Below are 21,351 nucleotides of genomic sequence, written 5' to 3'. Positions count from 1 at the left end.
GATTAGCCTATGTCTTGGTGTGGGCCTGTTTGAGTTCTTTCTGTTGGGTACCCTCTGAGCCTCCTGGACTTGGATATCTGATTCCTTCTTTAGATTTGGGAAATTTTCAGTCATGCTTTCTTCGAATATCTTTTCGGTCCCCTTGGTTCTTTCTTCCCCTTCTGGAACCCCTATTGTGCGTAGATGGGCACGCTTTCGAGGGTCCCTTAGGTCCCTAAGATGGTTTTCGTTGTTCTTTATTGGTTTTTCTCTCAGCTGTTCTGATTGGGTTCTTTCTGTTGTCCTGCCTTCTAGGCCACTTATTCGTTCCTCTGCGTGATCTAGCCTGCTTTGGACAGCCTTTAGACCAGTTCTCATTTCAGCCAATGAGTGGACCAGTTCTCCTTGACTCTTCTTTATAGCTTCGATTTCGTTTTTGACGTATAGTATATCTCTCAACACTATCTCTTGGAGTTCCTTCAGGACTTGGATCACTCCTTTTTGGAAATCTTGATCGAGCGGGCCATCCACGTCTATTTCATGGATCGTGCTTTCAGGGAATTTCTCTGGCTCTTTTAATTGGGAGTGGTTCCTCTGCTTCTTCATAATGCTCCTATCTCTCTGGCACTGTGGCTTAAGGAGTATCAGTTATCTATTGGTGTCCTTAAGGAGTTTATGTATTTATCGAAAGCCTAGGCAGGCATAAAACTTTAAAAGAGAGAGGGGGATAGGGGGAGAGAGAGAGAGACAGAGACAGAGACAGAGGGGGAGAGGGAGAGAGGGGGTGGGGGCAGGATGTTAAAAGAATGGAGAAAAAAAGGTTTGAAAACAGTGTACGATCAATAATAGAAGAGCAAGTTGAAGCAGAATAGCAATTGAGCTGAGACGTCTTCTAAAAGCCTTTAAAAACAAATAGAAAAGATCAGAAAATAATATACAATTGTTTCAAAAGTAAATTTTTAAAAGGTAATCGGAAATAGAACAGATTTTAACAAAAGATAAAACAGAGGATTTTAAAAGACGGGAGAAAGAAAAGGTTTGAAGACAGTGTGTAATCATGAATAGAAGAGTAAGTGGAAGCAGAATAGCGATCGAGTTGAGACGTCTTTTAATAACCTTAATAAAAAGGAGGAAAAAAACCGAGAAACAATATTTGAAACCTGTGAATAACCAGTAACAGGAGATCAAAACCAAGAGAATGAAAAAGGGAAGGGGGTGGATGTTTAAAAATAATAATAATGAAAAGACTTGAAATGAAACATTTAAAAGGGATTAAAACCGTAAACGTATACGACTGTTCAAAAGTAAAGGTTAAAAAGGTAACAGAAGGTAAAACCGATGTAAAAGAGATTAAAAAAGAAAAAGGAAAAGAAAAAAAAAAAAGAGGGAAAAAAAAAAAAAATAAAAGGATGTGTTCTCCTGGAGACGGTGCGCTCTTAACGGTTTCACCGAGAAGTCTTTCTGTCGTCGCCCTGTTTCGTGAACTCAGCTTGCTGTTTCCGCGGGCCCTCTGTCGGCGCCCTCGTCTGTGCTGCCCTCGGTGCCTGTGGGCAAGTAGATCGCGCCCCCTCCTGGCACCGCGGTCGGATGCTGCGTTCCTGCCGGGAAGGAGGGAGGGTGGCTGGCCGCCTGCCCTCTCCCGGCGCCGGTCGCTCCGCTGCTCTGTGCGGCTGTGTGCTCCGCCTCGGGTCGGCGCTCCTCTCCGTAGGTGGGCTCGGGGAAGACGGTGGAACCGCCCCGCCCCTGCTGCATTCCAAAACTCGGCTCCTTCTTAGTCTTGGTGGCGCGAGTTCTCTGAGGTACCGGGGCAGATATATAATATCTGCCTCAGGCTGAAAACGAGTCTCAGTCCTGCCTAGGAGGTTGCAGAGCCCCCGGGTGCGGATTCGAGTCTCGGCCCCGCCCCCGCTCCCGCCCCCGCCCGCGCGCTGCGCGCCGCGCGCCAGGGGCTATGGCGGCTGTGGCTGCGCCCCGCCTCTCTTCTCGCGAGAAGGGCCGGTGATGGCGCCGCGGGTCTGAGGAGATGGAGGCTACGGCGCCCCTCTCCCCAGGGCACACCGGCCGTGTTGCTTTGCCTTTCTTTCCCCGTAATGGACGGGTTGGGGGGGCGGGTTGTTCTGCTCTGTATCCCCTCCCGGCCACGGCGCGTGGTGCCGCCGCCACGGTCCTCTGCCCGGCTCGTGCGGCCTGTCCCGGCCCCCGGCTGCCGGCCTGCGACTCGGGCTGGGTGTCGCGGGGACCCTCTGTGCCCGTTTCACTTGGGTCGGTCGGTCAAGGGGCGCTCCGGGCAGATCTGAGACTCGGAGGCTCCCCCACCGTCCCGTCGGCCTCTCCGTTGGAGACGGGGAGGTCTGGCGAACGAGCCCTATTCCTCCTCTGCCGGGCCCTCCCGCACTGTTTTGCTTTTGACTCTTTCTTTTCTCCTTTTCTCCTACCAGATTTTGGGCGTCTTTGTCTTTCGAAGAGGGCGGTGTTCTGTCGGAGTTCCGCAGGTGGTCTGATTGGCCGAGTGGGTCCGTCGATGTGAGTTTTGGTGTATTTGTGGGAGAGGGTGAGCTACGAGCGTCCTTCTACTCCGCCGTCTTGCTTCTTCTCGGGTTATTTTTGAAGAGTAGGTGCTGGGGATTGAACCCTGGACCTTTATTTTTTGCATGCTAAGCATGGGCTGTACTGCCTGATCTCTAGACCCTCCCCACCGCAACCCCCCCCTTTCCCACCGCCTCCATAGTACTCGATGAATCTCCTACCTAGATATCTATGCTTCCTTGGAATAGGGCCGTCGTTTTCTTCATCGGATTGATGCACGTCTGTGGATTCGTCTCGTTTCTCTCCACTGCGGTGGGTGGCATCGGGGCGTGGGGTGGGGTGGAGTGGCGTGGGCTGGGAACAGTTCTTCACGTGTAGAGGTGGAGCGGAGCGATGAGGATGGTGACTGTTTCCCCGAGTGCTCGCGCCGGGTGATGGAGGCCTGTGGTCTGACTTGGAAGAGGACTCGGGTGACCAGAACAGAGCCCGTGTGGGGTCGTTGTGGAGGGAGGAACTCCACCCCCCCCCCCAGCCCCAGCCAAGGCACTCGTACCTCATCGAGGGACGGTCGGCCGAAAACAAACGAAAGCTGTCAGAGGTTTGGGGGTGGGGGTGAAGGGGTGGGTGTGTGTGTCTGTGTGTCTGTGTGTCTGTGTGTCTGTGTGTCTGTGTCTGTGTGGTGTGTGTGGTGTGTGTGTGTGGTGTGTGTGTGGTGTGTGTGTGTCCCCGTTCCCCGTACCACGGTCTCTGGTCGAGGCCCCCCCGAGCGGAGAAACGCACGCCAGGCCGTCCGTGCTCCTGGTTGTCCGGCCGCGTGTCCCTGCCACCCAGAGATCCCGAACCGTCCCGCTCGCTCCCCTGCCATGTGCCATGTGCCACCTGCCTGTCGGCCGGGCGCTATTTTAGACCCTGCGAAGAAGTCGACCGGACGGACGGGCCGGGCCGAGCCGAGCCGAGCCGATCTGAGCCGAGCCCGTCCAGGCTGGGGTGGGTGGTGCTGGGTTCAGAGGAGTGGGGTACAAGCGGGAGGCGGGCGTCGATGGAGGGGAGGGGGAGGGGGAGGGGGAAGGGAGAGGAAAGGGGAGGGGAGGGGGAGCAGGGATGACGATGGTCTGGGGCTTGGCGTGTGGGGTGGGGGTGGGAGGGATGGTAGCCATCCTATGACTTTCTCTCCCTACCCCGCCTTTTGCAAGTCTGTTAGAGTGACAAGGTGGTGCTGGTTTCTGGCTGGTGCACACCATAGTGATTCTGTTCTTCTTTTTCCTGGTCTTTTTCAGGAACCCTCGTCCCGAGGGACTGAATCTAGTGCCCTGTGCTGCGCGGTACGACCTAGGGGTCGAATCTGCCAGGAGAGGACTTACAAGGATTTGGAGGATCCTGGAAAACTGCTACCATCCAGAATCCTACATGGATGTTCAAGATCTTGTGGATGGACGGACGGACGGAAGACGGATCGAATGGAGGCCCCGCCCCATCCCCTGGACCCCTTGGCCCAGGAGGATCGTGATGGGTCTGGAAAGGACTCTTCCGACGAGGGTCTCGGGATGGACTTTCTCGGTCTGCGGAAGGTGTTTCTGCACAAAGAGGAAGAGAGGGGCGTTCTCGGCCAGAGAGCCCGAACCGCCTCCTTTCAGGGATCCGCTCCAGTCAGGGTTGGGGTCGGGGTCAGAACGCAGCCACCGACAGCTCCCCTCCCTCGTCTTGGCTCTCCAACTTGGGAAACCCTCCTCCCTGCCCCCTCACCCATCTTCTCGTCAGCCGGCCTCCAGCTTCCCCGTGCCAACCACCTCTCTCATGCTGCCGGACTTTCCTCCTCCTTGGGCTGCCAGGAAGCTCTCCCGCTCCTCCACGTGCTTTGGCTTGGAATCCCTGACAAACACAAGCGGTGCTGGTGGGCGGGGCCGTGGGCGGTGGCAGAAGGACTCCCTTCATCTTATGGGAGCGATTTTTATCTCCATAGAGGTGGCGATTGAGAAAACACATAAAATCACTCAGAAGAATACCCATGTGTAGTATCCCTGACCTAGATCCGTGTCTGTCTGTCTGTCTGTCTGTCTGTCTGTCTGTCTGTCTGTCTCTCTCTCTCTCTCTCTCTCTCTCTCTCTCTCTCTCTCTCTCTCTCTCTCTGCCTCTCTCTCCATTTCGCTATTCTCTGTGTGTGTGTGTGCGCGCGCGCGCATGCGTGTCTGTCTGTCTCCCTTGTCTCTCTTTCCTCTCCTCTCCCCTCCTCTCCTCTTCCCTGTTCTCCCCCCTTCCCCCTCACCCCTCCACTCCTCTCTTCTCCCCTCCACTCCTCTCCTCTCCCTCTTCTCCTCTCCCCTCGCCTCTTCTCATTTCCCCTCCCCTCCCCTCTTTTCCCTCCTCTCCTTTCCTGTCCTCTCCCCTTTTATCCCTCCTCTCCTCTGCTCTTTCTCTCTCTCTCTCTCTCTCTCTCTCTCTCTCTCTCCCCCTCCCTCTCTCCCTCTCCCCCCCCTTCACTTCCCTCCCTCCTCCCTACCCCCCCAACCCCTACCTTCACAGGGCCTCATAGATTGCAATCGGTTTCCATGAAATGTGATGAAGAGGGAATGAATTTTAGAATGATATCCCCATGCCATCGAATCCTTCTTCCCCAGGGATAGCGACTTATTTGTGGTCGTGTTTGTTTTTGTTTTTCTTGTTGTTGTTTTGGGGCACATCGAGGGCGCAGGAGGCGTTGGGAGTGAGGGTGATGTTTCTCTTTCTGTCTGTCTCCTCCTTAGGACGGATTTTAAGAGGAGGGAGGACTCACAGAAATCTACCATCTTGTCTCGTACTGCAGCTGTGTTTGAGCTTCCTATACGATCTGGGCGGAACACTCCCCACCCTCACCTCAAGCCGCCATTGCCGCCCCCTCAGCCCCCTGCACCCCCGTCCAGTCCCACACTTGGGGCGGTGGTTGGGCATGGGGGGATGTTGGCGGGGTGGTGGTTGGTGGGGGGTGGGGGGGTGGAGGAAACCAGAAAACAGACCACTGTGGCACGTGGGTGACTGGGGCTTCAGGGTGAAGGAGGATGAATAAAATGGCCGGAATTAGGCTAACGGATTGCTTCTTCTTTTTTTGGCGGGGGGGGAGGGGAGGATCATTAGGTCATTCATTCATTCATTCATTCACTCATTCATTTGCTGGGGGGGGTGTCATTCGGTTTCTTATGCTCGCCCTGAAAACGGTCAACTGTCCTGACTGACTGGTTGCTGCTCACGGTTCCAGGCCTGTTGTTGAAACTGGAAGCTCTCGATCTTACTGTTTCTACTGTATTTCACTCATTGAAAGTCATCATCATGCTGGGTCTCTGAGTCTTTCTCCGAGGAGAAGGTCGGTCACGGGACTAATGACCTGACAAAATAGCCTGAGTGACCAAGAAGGCCACACCTTGAGTGCTTATGAGATAACGAGATCTAACCACCAGCCTCTATAGAATGGGTCACCTGGAGGCATCGTGACACCATTCTGAGTCTTCTGATGAGAAAACGATTCTGTGGATGGTGATCGATGCCCGATTGTTTGAGCTATGGCTCTAGAACCACCCCACCCACTCCATCCCCAAGGTGGGTACACAGTTTTGAAGACGCTAGCCTGCTGTGAATCCCCTTTGCCCGGCAGAGTGATAAAATGGCCTCTTTGCTTCTAAGCTCCAAGACCTTGTCTCTGGATTCTTGGGCTCGTCGGGGATGGGGGCCGATCTTTTGGCAACAAGCGTGCTTCAGAAACAGCGGATGCCCGAGAAGGACACTCTGCCTCTCCCTCTTCTTCCGGGCCTGAAATGGGGAGGAAAAAAAAAATCGCTTCCCCTGGAAGCTGGAGTCCGGAGCCCGCCATCCGGAGGGACTTCTGGCTTGGCCTTCTCCTGGGGTGGGGGGGGGAGGGCACGACACTGCACGTGTTCTTTGTCAACTCCCTGTTTCTCTCTTCTCGAGTTATCTCTTTGGGACGGCTCCCACACTGGGTGAAAACAGACAGACAGGCTGGTATGTCTCCCTACCCCACCCTTCGCCCCCAAATGACTGATCTCCTGTCCCATCAGAATCACCACTTGTTTTCCAACGTGGCTTTCTTGGATCCTGGAGGACTTGTAAAGGAAAAGCCCAGCTGGGCTAACAAGCTAAAGTCACAAATCTAAGTGTGATAAGTGTCCGTTTACTGATCTAAGTTCTGCTGGGCTAACTCGTAAATCTGAAGTTTAGTGTCAGTTTACTGGGCTAACAAGCTAACTCGTAAATCCAAGCTCAACAAGTGTCAGTAACGTGATCTGTTCCAAATTGATAAGCTCCAGTGTACTGATCCTTTGCTTTTTGTTGTTTGAGTCTTATTGGCGAATAGACCCATATTTGTAATTAACCCTATGAAACCTCATGTGCACGTCTTGGAGGTGCTCAGAGCTTCGGAGCAGAAGCCCCTCTGAGCCCGCCGGCGTAATAAATCTGAGTACTCCAACCCTCAGAGTGGTGCTTGTTTCTTGGCTGGCCTGTCATTTCCGTAACAGACTGATATCAACTTAGAGCCAAGATGGGCGCAGAACTGAAGGAGCTTCTCGGCTGGCCTAAGAAGCCTGTCGTCGTGATGTGGGAGGCATTCTTTACGAGGGACCTATCTGATTAAGTGCTTGACCGCCTTTTGGACTTTGAACCAACTTGGAGATAGGAACTAGGATGAGAGGGCACCCGAAATAGCTCAGCAAACTCTTCTCCATCCTTAGAAGACAGACAGACAGACAGACAGACAGACAGACAGACAGACAGACAGACAGAGTGTGTGTGTGTGTGTGCGCGCGCGCGCGCGCGCGTGTTTGTGCGCGTGCGGGGGTGTGGGAGAGGGAGGAGATGACGTCAGCGTACTGGACACTGTTTCAGTGACATGGGGAGTGCTGTCAACTAGGAAGGAACGTCATGTATTCTTCAGCCTTGTGTCTGTACAGGTGGGTACACTCAGGGTTCCAGAAAGGATGGGATATTCCTGGCAGTCGTCTACTGCCCTGGCATCGAGGGCTGGCTGGCTGGCTGGCTGGCTGTCATCCAAAGTGGAGGCTCTCGTGAAAGGGACGGAACCGAGTCCCGAGGAGATGCCTCCTTCACTGACTTTCATGCAAACACAGTGGACCACAGCCTCCGGAAAGAGGGTGGGTGGCACACGTGGCCCCAGTCTGTTCTGTCCATTCGGCAAATGGCCTGGGTTAGGGGAAACCCAGCATGGCGACCATCCGACAGGCCGACCCACCGACCCACGGACGTGCTCGGTTTCTCCCAGCTCCCTGGATGACCTCCCCCACCCACCCCCACCCCACCCGCATTCCTTCACCCACCGTGGTGTCTGGTGTCAGGGCACTTGGAAGATGACTCCCATTGTTCAATAGACAGGGGCAGGAAGATTCCTATAGGACCGCAAAAACAGTCAACTGGCCATACATACATACATACATACGTACAAACTTTTTGTCCCCAGAGGCCTCAGACCTCCTCTCTCTGGACCCGCTGAACCCCAGTAACTGGCCCCCATTCAACTGCCACATAGTAGGGGTCATCCAGACGTTCTTGGGATGGTAGGTATGACTTCCAAAGGGGTTGAAGCCTTCCTTCCCCCGCTGCAAGCCTGATGCCCTCAGCATGGCCAGGACACTGCTACAAACAAACAAACAAACAAACAAATAAACAAACAAACAAACACACACACACCACCACCACCACCACCACCACCACCACCAACAACAACAACGACAACAAAAGACAAACACATGCGTATGTGACTTGGGGACATACTTTCCGCAGCCTCCAGGGACGAAGGCACTCGCTTCACTGGGTAAATCCTACGAGGCTTCACTAAAGCGCTTGCCAACTTACTTCTCAGAAGGATCGATCTCTGCCCCCATCACCCGCCATCATCAGGCAAGGTCGTCAGAATCCATGGGAGGTATAGACTAGAAGAAGAAGTAGAGGAAGGAGGAGGAGGAGGTGGAGGAGGAGAATCAGTGACATGAGGTGTGTACGACTTCTTGTCTCCAAGAGGATTGAGTTTTAAATTTTTTTCTTTTCAGATACAAGGGAAAATAAACTTTTGTTTTTTCCCCTTCCTTTCCTTTTAGAGGCGGACACCCACATGGTAACTATCATACCTCTGTCAGCAGAATGGAACCCTTTCTCTTTTTCTCCCTCCCTGACCCTTCTGGGATTCAGAAATCCTCCGTGAGGATTTTTCTATTCTTGGCAGCAGAGTTATTAGCATCATTGACTTGGAGGCAAAAACTTAGGTTTCCATTAAACTGGGATAGACATGCATGGATAAGAGATACTAGTGCTACTCGTTTTCCTTAGGGTTCCCCTGTGTCTGTGGGGCGTGTGTGTGTGTGTGTGTGTGTGTGTGTGTGTGTGTGTGTGTGTGTGTGTGTGTGTGTGTGTGTGTGTGTGTCTGTGTCTGTGTCTGTGTCTGTCTGCCTGCCTGCCTGCCTGCCTGCCTGCCTGCCTGCCTGCCTGCCTGTTTATTGTAGGAACTCTCTGTCAATGGAAGTATAGTTGACTTACAATGTTGTGTTCATTTATGACGTACGGCATAGTGATTCACTTATTCACACACACACACACACACACACACACACACACACACGTATACTTTTTCAGGATAGGTTATTACAAGCTATTGAACATAGTTCCCTGTGCTAGACAGTAGGACCTACTTGTGTACCTAGTTTGTATAGGGTGGTTTATATCTGCTAATCCCAAACTCCTGATTTATCCCTCTGCCCTCCCCCGTTCCTCCACCCTACCCTGTCCCCTGTGTTAACCATCGGTTTCTTTTCCATGTCTGCGAGTCCAGTCTGTTTCTGGTTTGTAAATAGGTTCCTTGGAGTCTTTTTAAAATGGAGTTATTTATGTATGGATGGGTGTCTTGACTTACTTTCAGATCCCATCTAGAAGTGATGGCATAGGATATCTGTCTTTCTCTGGGTGACTGACATCACTAAAGCTACGGAACGCTTCACGTATGTGTGTGTGTCGTCCACGTTCAGGGGCCGTGCTGATCTTCTCTGGATGGTTCCCGTGTTAGTCGATGTGCTGTGGCAGCAAGCGCTTGCCTTAGGGTTTTTGTCTCAACCTGAAAGCCGGCCCGGAGACTGAAAGTCTTCTAGTTGCCTCCACTATCTGCCTAGGACCATCTCCACGAACGTTTCCCATTTTCTCTCACCCTTTTGTCTTGGCATCATTGAGTACTAAAATGCTCCGTCTCCTGAAGCCCTGCAGACTGAAGCTGGGCAACGGGAGGTAAACGTCAGAGAAATGGCCACAACAGCTCCTGTGGAAACCATCCTAGGGCCTGTTTTTGGAGGAGCCGCTCAGAGAGTTGAGCCGAACACCCCAGGACATCATCAGAGGCATTTCATACTGCTCGAGCCGTTTCGATGACCCCGATGTGTGGAAATCTCCTACCAGACTGACCCCCTACTCCCGGCCCTGAATCTGGTTTCTCATCTGCTCCAATGATTAACCTTTGTGCTGTACTTTGGTTTTCCACACAAGTGCCTCTTAGGCGATACCTGACTGCTTGCTCCCTAGGCCTAGCTTCAGAAGCCCATCGACACCACCGCCTCCTGAGACGAGATACTACAACTGTTTCCTTGAACAGACCTGTTCTCAGAACTAAGAAACTGGGTCCATGAAACGCAGGCCCTCTAGGAAACTATTCCCTCCCTCCTGCCCCCACACCACACGCACGCATGCACGCTCAGACGCACGCACGCACCCACGCACGCATGGACGCACACGCACAGTCAACAGCCCAGCTTTTAATGTGTAAAACTTCCAGGGAAGTTACAGAATAGGGAAATGTTGGGGTCCAGAGTAGGCTGCCCCAAAATGTGCCCGATGGACTATGCTGAATGAAAGGGACTTCACAACTGGCCAAGGGGGAGGGTATAGGTCAGTGGTAGAGTGTGTGCTTAGCAAGCAAGCACAAGGTCCTGGGTTTAATCCCCAGTACCTCCGGTCAAAAATAAATACATAAAATCGAATTCCTCTCCCCGCCCCCCCCCAAAAGTATACACTGCTGTATGTCAACTCTGTCTCAATAAAACTGGAAGAAAAAAAGGAAAAAAAAAATGATTTAACAAAAGAAAGAAACAAACAAACAAAGAACTGCCCGAGGCAAGAGGAACACTCTGGCCCTCCTTTCTGCCTCCCTGGAAGCAGGGGAAAAAGAATTTTGTTTTTTTAAAGTCTCCCATCCCAGAGGAATCTATCAAGTCAGAGGTCTGCTTCCATGCCCTTCCATGATTCTCAAACGGTGTAGTGGGGTTTACCCAGATTAGGAAAAGGAGGGGACTCCTTTGGCCTGAGACCAGGCGAGATTCTCCCCCTCCCTCCCGCCTCCCTCCGTGCAGTTGGGACGGGGTGGCCTAAGGGTGGGGAAATTGAAACCAAAGAACAAAAGCCGTTCAACAGAGAGGAGCCGGAGGCCAAGTCAAAGGCTCTGACCTGAGCACAGAGCTTTCTGCATTTGAATGAAGCGATTGAACGAGGCCCTGCCGAATGGATCCTCCTGACGTCCCCGCCCCCGCTTCCAGGAGACAGTCAGTCGATTTGGGACCGATCGGTGGAGAAGGCCTGGGAGGCGGCGGCGGCGGCGGCGGCGGCGGCGGCGGCGGCGGCGGCGGCAGAAGCGGCGGCGGGGGCGGCGGCGGAAGCAGCGGCGGGGGCGGGGGGTGGTGGTGCGCGGGCGGGGGCGGGACCAACGGTCGCTCCAACTCTGCCTGCCTGCCTGCCTGCGGGGCTGAGGCCTGAGGGCCACGCTGGTTCCTGCCACTCAGGGAAACTTCTGCGGGTGTTGCCGAAAGATCGCCCTCCCCCACCCCGTCCCTGACGAGCCAAATAACCCAGAGACAGGGTCTTAGAGTTTAGAAGAAAAGAGGCAGCTTGATTGCTTTGCTGGGCAAAGGGGACTCACAGCAGGCTAGTGCCCTCCAAACTGTGAACCCGTCTTGGGGTTGGGGTTTCATGCTTCTGTGGACGAACAGGTTGGAGCATGAAAGGGAATCACAACAGGCGGGAGCACAAAAGGTGCTCATGATCAACAAGGGTCTCTGATGAAACTTCCTCCTAAATCTGGATGAGTGTCTGGTAACATGGGACCTCCTGGTGGTCTAGTAGGTCATCAGCCCGTGACCTTCTTTATCTGGTCAGACTCACCTGGTGGCACCAGCGCCACGGAGGAACTCGGGGTGGGGGGTGGGGGGTGGGAGGGGGCTGGTCGTTCTCCTGAGCTTATCCTCCCGTGACTCCCTTCCTGGGGAAAGACTCAGACGCCAAACATGATTGTCAAGTTGAACGATCAGAGGAAGGTCAAATCAAACAGTTAGAATCGACAACTTTAGCTGTTTTTAACAGTGGGCCTGGAGCTGGGAGCGGTGTCTGGTCAGTCGAGTTTGCTGATCGTTCTAAAAGCAAGCAGTAAGCATAAAGCCAAAAATTGGCTTAGCCTAAGTGCGGCCACTTCATGATTCCTCCTTCACTGGGGGCTGAGGCGTGGGGGAGGGCGGGGGTGGGGGACAGGACTGAGGTGGCGGCGAACTTCTCCGTGAATGCTCGGAGCCGAACTGCTCTCTGGGCCGAGGTCTGAAAAAGGCCTGAGTCTCAGCTATGACAGATTCTCTCTCTTTCTGGGCACATGGACTGACTCGCCCCGCATCCTCCCATCCTGTCAGACCCTTTGGACACACACCTCCACCTGAAGAGTTCTTTGGCCTCGTCCAGAAAAAACAAACACACGCACGAACAAAACCAAACGAGCACACAGAAACCCTGCTGATCTCCTTGGACCCCATTCACTTCGGAGAGTCCCTCTCGTAGAAATCCCCTCTGCTCGATGATTTCACCACAGCCGCCTCCCTTTCTCCGGCACAGTGACCCCCCCACCCCCACCCCTGCGTGGGCCCTGTCCCTCTACCTATCAAAAACCAAACCCCAGGAGAAAAGAAAATCAGAATGCTGTTTTGAGCCACTGGATCTGTGAAAGGAACCAAACAGAAAGCTGAAATAACCAAACCAGCAGAACACCAAAAGCGAACAGACAGATACCCCAGAAAGAAGGGCACGCCGACTCTTGCCCCTTTCCTTCCTGGAATCAGGACATAACATAGATCTACACCCCACCCCCCCACCCCACCCTCCCCAGATGTCTTCTTTATGCCGGAACGAGAGTGACGTTCTTATTGTCAACGGTGCTGTTATGGAAATGACAGGCCAGCCAAGAAACAAGCACCACTCGGAGGGTTGGAGTACTCAGATTTATTACGCCGGCGGGCTCAGAGGGGCTTCTGCTCCTAAGCCTTGAGCACCTCCAAGACGTGCACATGAGGTTTTATAGGGTTAAGTACCAGCTTGGGGTATTCGGCCAATAGGCACGCAATAGCTTTAGCAACATCATTATCACGAAAGTAGAGGCAGTGAGGCAGCAAACCAACATTTCAAGGCCAGATATGTCTCTTTGAAAATCCAGCTGGCTAGCAAAATATGAACAGGGAATCAGCAAACCGGCACTTATTAATTTAGATTTACGAGTTAGCCCAGCAGAACTCAGATCAGTAATCCGACACTTGTTACACTTAGATTTGCGACTTAGCTTGTTAGCCCAGCTGGGCTTTTCCTTCACAGTGTAAAGCGGAGAAGGAGAGAATTCTGTACAAACAGACCTCGATGAAAAGAATCCTCACCCTCTTTTAGGCCCCCACCTCAACACACGTGCGCGCACACGCGCGCACACACACACACACACACACACACACACATACACACATGCATGCACGCACGCGCGCGCGCGTATAGTTACTCCTGTTCTCTCTCTTTCTCTCTCCCTCTTCCTTTCTTACTGATTTTTTAAAAATGTTTACTGATAACACAGAAAAAAATTGCTTAAATCTTGTCCAGGAATGATATTCATTTTTGAAAACATGATATATATTGTAAAGGATTTGGGCTCCCTTAGAAAAATCCCAGTCCAGGCACGATTGTATAGCACCTCCTTTCACTTTCAAGTGTCTCATTTCAGACAATAAAGTAGCCAGTCATCTTCCTTATGCATGACCTTTGTAACTGGCACAAGTCAAACGGCACAAAATTCAGACCCAATCTCCTGATCCATATGATTCTCATATTCTTTTTTTTTTTTTTTTTTTTAGCGAGTCCAGAAGCTATGGGTCTGTGCCAACCACCCGTGGCTGTTCACTATCCAGCATTTCTTCCATTATCTTTATGTTGTCCTGTTTCTTGGAAGTATTAGTGCAGCTACTTTTCCCGATGGTCTGTCTCTGTCTCTGTCTCTCACTCTTTTCTCCTTCTTTTTTTTGGGGGGGGGGAGGAGGGGGATGGGTTTGATTAGGTTATTTATTTATTTTAATGGTGGTTCTGGGGATTGAACCCAGGGCATCATGCATGCTAAGCAGGCACTCTAACAATGATCTATATCCTTCTCTACACCGCCCCCCCGACCCTCCAGCACCCCCCCCCCGTCCCCGGCCAGGGCCTGTCTTTGCTCAACCCAATAGAAAAGCATTTATGTTTTGCCAGTTTCCTGGGTCCTTCTTTGTTTCATAAAACTGAGAAGAAATACACGTGGAAGTTCTCTCCTATGAATTGAACAGACTGAAGATCCTTTAAATAACCAAATGAGGTGGAAGTGCAGAGAGTACCATACGGGAACACACCGAGGCACATCGTCATCAAATTGACCAAAATTAAGGATAAGGAGAAAATATTAAAATGAACGAGAGAAAAGCAACAAATAACATACAAGGGAACTCCCGTAAGGTTATCAGCTGATTTTTCAGCAGAAACTCTACAGGCCAGAAGTGGGTGGCACAACATACTTAAAGTGATGAAAGGGGAAAACTGACAGGTAAGAATACTCTATTCAGCAAGGCTCTCGTTCAGATTTGAGGGAGAAATCAAAAGCTTCACAGATAAACAAAAGCTACAAGATTTCAGCACCATCAAGCCGGCTTTACAAGGAATGATAAAGGATGGTCTCAAGTCATCAAATCCTAAGGAAAGAGACCAAAAAGATGACAGAGAAAGGGAGGGGGGGAGAGAGGGAGAGAGAGAGAGGGGGAGAGAGGGGGGGGGAGAGAGAGAGAGAGAGAGAGAGAGAGAGAGAGAGAGAGAGAGAGAGAGAAAGAGAGAGAGAGAGAGAGGGAGGGAGGGAGGGAGAGGAGACCTTCGAAAGATTGCTTTGCCTGTTTAGGGTCTTCCGTTGTTCCTTAAAAATTTTGAAATTGTTTGTTCTAGTTCTGTGAGGAATGTCGTGAGTATTTTGACAGGGGTTGCATGGAACCTGCGGATTGCTTTGGATAGTGTGGCCATGTTGATAGTATTGATTCTTCCAATGCAAGAGCACAAGGCATCTTTCCATTTCTTTGTGTCATTTCAGATTCTGGAGTATAGATAACCTCCTCGATTAAGTTTATTTTTTGGCATTTTACTGTTTTTGACTCAATGGAAGTGTTTATCCCAGTTATAAAATTCTGGTTTTTAAAGTGGAGGGGGAAAAAAAAAAAGGAAAGGAAGGGCCACAAATGGCAAAATATCCTTCTTTCTCATGGGTGAATTGTATTCCATTACGTGTGTGTATGTGTGTGTGTGTGTGTGTGTGTGTGTGTGTGTGTGTGTGTGTGTCCCCTCTTCTTTATCTATTCAAATATTGATGTGCACTTAGGATGCTTCCGTATCTTGGCAATCATAAATGATGTTGCTGTTAATAGCAGGGTGTGTGTATCTTTTTGAATTCATTCTTCTTTTGTGGTTGGCTTTATTCCTTTGATAAGTATGTAAGTTTAAAAAGCTAAAGCTCTAAACCTTCCTGGAAACAATGAACAGTACATATATGTAAATTAAAAATATATGTGCAGTAAAAACATTTTAAAAAAATAAATAAATAAAAAAGAACGAAAGACAAGGAAATTAGCTATCAAGCCGTGAAAGACATGGAAGAAACTTAAAAGACATCTTACTAAATCAAAGAAACCGGTCTGAAAATTGTTACCAACTGTACAATTCCAACCAAATGACATCCTGGAAAAGGCAAAGCTCTAGAAACAATCAAAAGATCATGGTATCCAGGGGTTTGGGGAGAGGGAGGGAAGGAGGAATGAACAGATGCAGCGTGAGGGATTTTTAAGGCGATGAAATTATTCTGTAGGATACCATAGTGGTGGCTACATGTCATTGTACATTTGTCAAAACCCATAGAACGTACAACCTCAAGAGTGAACCGTCCTGTAAACTATGGACTTTGATGGATAATAACGTGTCCATGTCGGATCATCAGTTTTACCAAATAGGCCACACCGATGAGAGATGTTGAGGGGAGTGGAGGATATATGTGTGGGTGGGGAGGGCTATGTGAGAACTCTCTGTATTTTCTGCTCAATTCTGCTGTGAGCCTGAAACTGCTCTAGGAAATAAAGTCTATTAATCAAAAACAAAAACAGAAACAAAAACAAAACACCCAAATGAGGTGAACCAGGATTCAGTCATCCAAAATGGAGCTGGACGGCCAGTGGGAGGAACTTTGTTGCAGACATAGTCCTGTTTCAGGGAGGGGGACGTTGTCCCCTCCCTCTACACATCTTGAGTTCTCTGGGCTTGACTGATCCAAAAATGGACCCCAGACGGATCGTTGAGCAGGAGCGACAGGGAACCTACTGTCTTTCATTCAAGCACTCATGTGTCCCCGAAGCAGGCAGCTTTTCTCCGTTTTAGGACAAGAAATCAGCCCTTTGTGCGAAATGGGCCGGGCTGAGAGCCTTTGGTTTTGGGTGACCCGTCCGTGAAGAATCGAGACGGAGTTTGGGTTTTGGGGAGGGGGGGAAGCCCCTGAAAGAAGTCACGAGGTTGGTTGGTTTCTCTAGGCTTCCGGGGCCTGAAGGCTCTCAGTGGGTGATCAGGGTGTTTTCCTAAGTCCAGATGCAGGGAGGGCACCCTCCACGGAAGTGATCGATTTCCCGCTTTCAGGGAGACAGAAAGAAGAGTCTGAGGGTCCCTCTTGCGTCTGCTGGCCCCTCGGCTTCTTCGGTCACTCTCATTTCTAACCCATCCGTGTGCCACGGAGGCACATACATGTTTGGGGTGGCCTCCCCTGGGTCCCGACACCGGCATCAATGGGGGGAGGGGGGGCATGAGTGGTCAGAACTGTATCAAGCTCAAGGGCACCACCAACCGGTTTCAAAAACAAATCTGCCAGCAGCTGCTAGCCGCAGCCTGGTCGTTTCAAAGTTCCCGCCTTGCTCTTGTGGTGTGTTTTCTTTCGTTTCCCCTTCTCCACTTGCCCCGTGGGGTAGTCTGATGACACACACTTCCAGTGCTTCTTTCTTGCATCTGTGTCTCCTGGGCTGCAGTCCTAAGAGCCCCCCCCCCCCCATCGCCCCCGCCCCCCCCCAATCAACTCGTTTCTTTACCCTCCACCAGGTCTCCTGGCTTGGAAATCTCGGCTCACAGCATGTGTCTCGTGTCCTCTCTGAATTCACGGGCCCAGCCATCCACCCTAAGGAGACGGAGGGAGGGAAGGAAGGTTTTGACCTGGCGACCTTCCTTGCCGGCATCCTCCGGATTTGGGACCCTTCAGTGCGCCACCTGCCACCCGCCATACCACTCTCACCCTGAGGCCTAGCCCTCGGGGCTCCGTCCACGCGGAAACCTGAACGCGGACGGACCTGGACGGTGGGCGGGGTGGGGGTGGGGGTGTGGAGGGGCTTGCTTCATCACTGCCGGAACCGTGGAGGCGACCGGGACAGACGCGTCCTTCAAGAGGTGAAGGGACACGTAGCCCGGGCTAGGTCCGTGCCACAGCATGTGATTTGGCTCTAAAAAGGAAACCAGGGACCCGTGGAGCCGAGAGACCTGTGGGAGACAGGCGGGGCCGTTTCTGCGTGCCCCTGACTCCCTGAAAGAAGCCAATCTGAAAAGGTGGCATCCTGTAGGGTACCGGCTCTGGATGACATTCATTCTCAAAAGGGCAAAAGCCCCAGAGAGGGTGAAAAGATGAGTGGGGTCGGGGGTGGTGGTGGTGAAGGTTGTCTGTGTGGGTGTGTGTGTGTGCGGGTGTGTGTGTGTTGTGGCGGGGGGTTGTTGATGAATAGGTGGAGCACAGGGGACTTTTAAGCAGCGAAACTCTCCGGTAGGTAGGTCCACGATGGGATGAAAACCAACGTGTTGGATATGGCAATACCTAAGATGGGGTGAACTGAAAGAACCCTTCTGGGTGTCCCGCCCCTCAGCCGAAGTTTAAAGTCCTTCCTAAAGCCAGAAGGTAAAGACACACGAGAGCAATCTGAGGGGCCATCGCTGAGGAGTAACAGCGAGGCCAGTGAATCCAGTGAAAGACTGACTGACGTGGGGGCCTGGGTCCCTCGGCTCGACCCCCTTCCCCGGGAAACCGAAGCCTTCGACGCAGGGATGCGCTTTGACACGCTTCTGTCTCATCGGAGAAGGCTTCTTCTGCCTGGCATTGCGTGACGGGGCCGAGAAACCCGTCCTCTCCTCCTCTGCGTGAGGTAGCGGTCGCTCCCGCCTTTGCGCAGCGTTGAAGAAAGCTACCAGAAACACGGTTCTGCGTTTCTCTCGATACCGTGGGCGAGCGTCACGGCTTTTCCTTGCGTTCCACCATGCAGTCAGATAGCATTCTCAAAACTAAGCGTGCCATGCAAATTTTCCTTTTCCTTTTTTAAAGTGACTGTCAAGAACTTAGGCAGCATCGAGTGAAAACGTTGGGCACCTTCATCTCTTGGTTTGTATGGAGCCAGCTAGGTCATCAGACCCACGTCACCATGATTTCTGAATTCTAAGATCCTTTCCAATCCATGATATTGTACATTCCTGGGTCATGGGATGTCACTATGGCTGATCAGGTCAAAGGGAATGTGTCCCTCCAGAGCGCTTATTAACACGTCAGTTTATTTAAACGACAACAAAGGAAATTCCCTTCGGGCGATATTCATTCCACACGCTAAAGGAAAGCGATAGGTTGTGTGCCTGAGCCCACACAGTGTGACGCAGGAACGGGGTGGGGGTTGAGGGAGGAGGAACTCTGGCTAGTGTCCGGGACCTAACGGGAGATAGAGTGGAGGATTTTTGCCCTTCTTCAGGGACAGGGTGAATCGGCCCGAGGTTGACTTGTGCGCTCAGAAAGAGGGCCTTTACCGGATGCCCCGAGCAAGCAGACTTTTCTTTTCTTCTTCTTCTTTTCTTTTTTCAGTTTTATTGACATAGGTTTGACATACAGCCCTCTATCAGTTTCGGGTGTACAGCACAATGATTTGACTTCCATAGACTGTGAAGTGATTATTAGGTAACTTTAGTGACCAGGAAACAACGATATGTTAAAAGGGGGTTTAATCAACAGAACTGCTATTTCTGATGATCATCTATTCCTAAGAGAAAGGACAGATGAACACTCCAAAATGCAGGAAGTGCATAGTCACAGAATGATGAACAATCTTTACCCGTGCCGACGTTTTGACGCCAGGATACGTGGAAAGCTGAAGTTTTAGAACATAGAAATATTTGGCTCTCCATTTGACCTGGAAATCTCCTTGTTGGAAAGAAGCTAATTTCTCCTCCTCATCCTCGTCCTCCTCGTCCTCGTCCTCGTCCTCGTCCTCCTCCTGCCTTTTTAACTAAAAAAATAAAAAAATAAAATAAAATAAAAATTTTTTAACAAGAAGTTTTTATCTTTTTGGAGGGGGGACGGGTCATTAGGTGTCTTTATCTACGTTTCAATTAATTATTTAGATTTATTATACGTTTTCAGTGGTGGTACTGGGGACTGAGCCCAAGGCCTTGTGCATGCTGAGCACGCACTCTACCGCAGAGCTCTACGCTTTCCCAGAAAGGAGCAAATTTCTAAACATAGAACTGGATGAGTAGGTCAGCTTTTTGATCTCATAGAAGCAGCGGCCCAGTTCTCTGGGGGGAACCCTCCTTATCTTGTCCATCTCGACAACGTCAGAAACGTCTGTCTGCATAGCCCACAGTGGCCAGAGACTGAGGCCAGGGGGCTGAATCAGGTAGAACCTGAAACCGAATGGAAGAAACAAACAAACAAAAAAGGGTGGGGAGGGGCACGCGGAGGCCTTTTTAAACGTACACACTGCTGCGTGGTCTCCCTCGTCGAAACTCTAATTCGCAGCCTTCTTAAGGAGAAATATACACCTGAAACGTCTTTTTTCCACACAGAGTTTAAAAGCTTTCACCCTCTGAGCCGAAAAACCTTACCCGTCCCATCGGTTCTTTCTGAGTGAGTGGGTTCTCTAGTGTCCTACGCGTCTGCTGGGAAACAAGCTGCTGGAGAACCAGCAACTAGAAACCAAGCTGCACCAGCATTTCCATGAGCGTAAAATCTTACATTCACACTTACTTGCTTAAAAATGCACACGCCTGCTTTGTTTTCATGTTTTACACAGTCGATGACCTATAACATGTATGATGCTCAAGAAATTGTGTGAGGGGCAATCCTGAGATTGACCGTGAGGGCGCAACAGATGGCAGATATTTCCTTAGGGTAAAACAATGGACGGTCATGGGAAGCCAGATCATCCATTAACAGAACTTGGTTCTGGCAGGAAAGCATGTGGTTTAACCCCGGGGAAATATTTGCTATCTCGAGATGTCCCAGAGGCAATCACAGGATACACTTAGAAATTTTGCATCCCCCGAGGAGGGTGATTGTTCCTGGAAGGGATAGGCCTGAAATGAATCAGTTAGCCAGCAAGCAGAACTTCGTGCTTCTGGCATGAAATATCTAAAGCCCCACCTCTTTGATCGCATTTCTTTTTTTTTTCCCTGAGCCGTATACTCCCAATAAACAGGATGTCGACCAGGCTTTTGGCACTCTAGATCCACGAGACCTTGAGTCCCCTGGTCCCATTTTCGCTCTTTACTTGGTCTCTTTGTTTCTTAATTCTTGCGTCGCCCGTCCTCAGACACGGTCCCGAGCTGCGCTGGACGCAGCACCCGTCCTACCCGACTCGTGAGTGACCTATAGTTTTTAAATGAAAGCTACAAAATCTCTGGTCATGTCGATCTGCTGGTCTCGTCTGTATGAGACAGGGCAGTACCTGAGTTTCAGAGACACACACAGACACACACACAGACACACACACACAGACACAGACACAGACACACACACACACACACACACACACACACACACACACACACACACACACACACACACTCTAAAGGGAACAAAGAACAAAGAAAGATAGAGAAAGAAAAAGAAAAAGGCTCAGGGGAATAAAGGATTCGCTTGCTCTCTGTGACATGACCCAGTAGACCTAGTTGTCACGAGACAGGAAGCTCAACCCTCCGTGTTTACATTATCTGTTCCTGAGCTTTCTTGCAGAAAATTCTCATGCGTTTCTTTCCCCTCACGGAAGTCTTCTCTATTCCCCACAGAGCCTGGGGCGATGGCTCTTCACCCTGGAGCCGCCTGCGGCCGATCCAAGATATCGGATGATTTGTGGAAGTGATCAGTGATCCTGAGACAAAGCCCTTCCTTTAGGTAGAAAAGCATGGCCCCTGCTGCTCAGGGAGCTGGCACTCCCCCTCCCTCTCCCCTCATGCCACCTTCTCCTTTGTGCACAAGCTATCGCTTTCGCAAAAGAGCTTGGCTTGCCTGAGAGTCTTGTGGAAGCCATCCTCATTTCTATGGTACTGCCGTCCAAGGATCTGGAAAGGGCTCGGTCCCATGTATGCATGTATGCATGTAGGCACTTGTGTATGTCCCCGGCTTGTAGGCCTGGCATGTTTCTTCCTCCACATACACTTGCCAGAGTTCATTCATGAAAGAGCTCT

At 51.1% G+C, this 21,351-nt stretch overlaps 2 long non-coding RNA genes and 1 other non-coding gene across 3 annotated transcripts; 1 reads left to right on the top strand and 2 right to left on the bottom strand.

Annotated features, from left to right (window-relative positions):
- The first annotated feature begins 2,500 nt into the window (after nucleotides 1-2,500).
- LOC141577232 (uncharacterized) lies at nucleotides 2,501-5,560 on the top strand. The gene is made up of 2 exons (XR_012506140.1): nucleotides 2,501-3,492; nucleotides 3,783-5,560. It is a non-coding gene; the product is annotated as an uncharacterized LOC141577232 (long non-coding RNA).
- A 2,371-nt stretch (nucleotides 5,561-7,931) lies between these two features.
- LOC141577231 (uncharacterized) lies at nucleotides 7,932-11,173 on the bottom strand. The gene is made up of 3 exons (XR_012506139.1): nucleotides 10,984-11,173; nucleotides 8,278-8,435; nucleotides 7,932-8,139 (listed from the first exon to the last, which is right to left on the bottom strand). It is a non-coding gene; the product is annotated as an uncharacterized LOC141577231 (long non-coding RNA).
- LOC141577259 (U6 spliceosomal RNA) lies at nucleotides 9,475-9,583 on the bottom strand. The gene has a single exon (XR_012506154.1). It is a non-coding gene; the product is annotated as a U6 spliceosomal RNA (small nuclear RNA).
- Nucleotides 11,174-21,351: the final 10,178 nt, after the last annotated feature.

Source organism: Camelus bactrianus, chromosome 3, assembly GCF_048773025.1.
Source record: "Camelus bactrianus isolate YW-2024 breed Bactrian camel chromosome 3, ASM4877302v1, whole genome shotgun sequence".
NCBI classification, from domain to species: Eukaryota; Metazoa; Chordata; class Mammalia; order Artiodactyla; family Camelidae; genus Camelus; species Camelus bactrianus.
The sequence above is the reverse complement of the archived record's forward strand: the minus strand, read 5'-3'. Positions and strand labels throughout refer to the sequence as shown.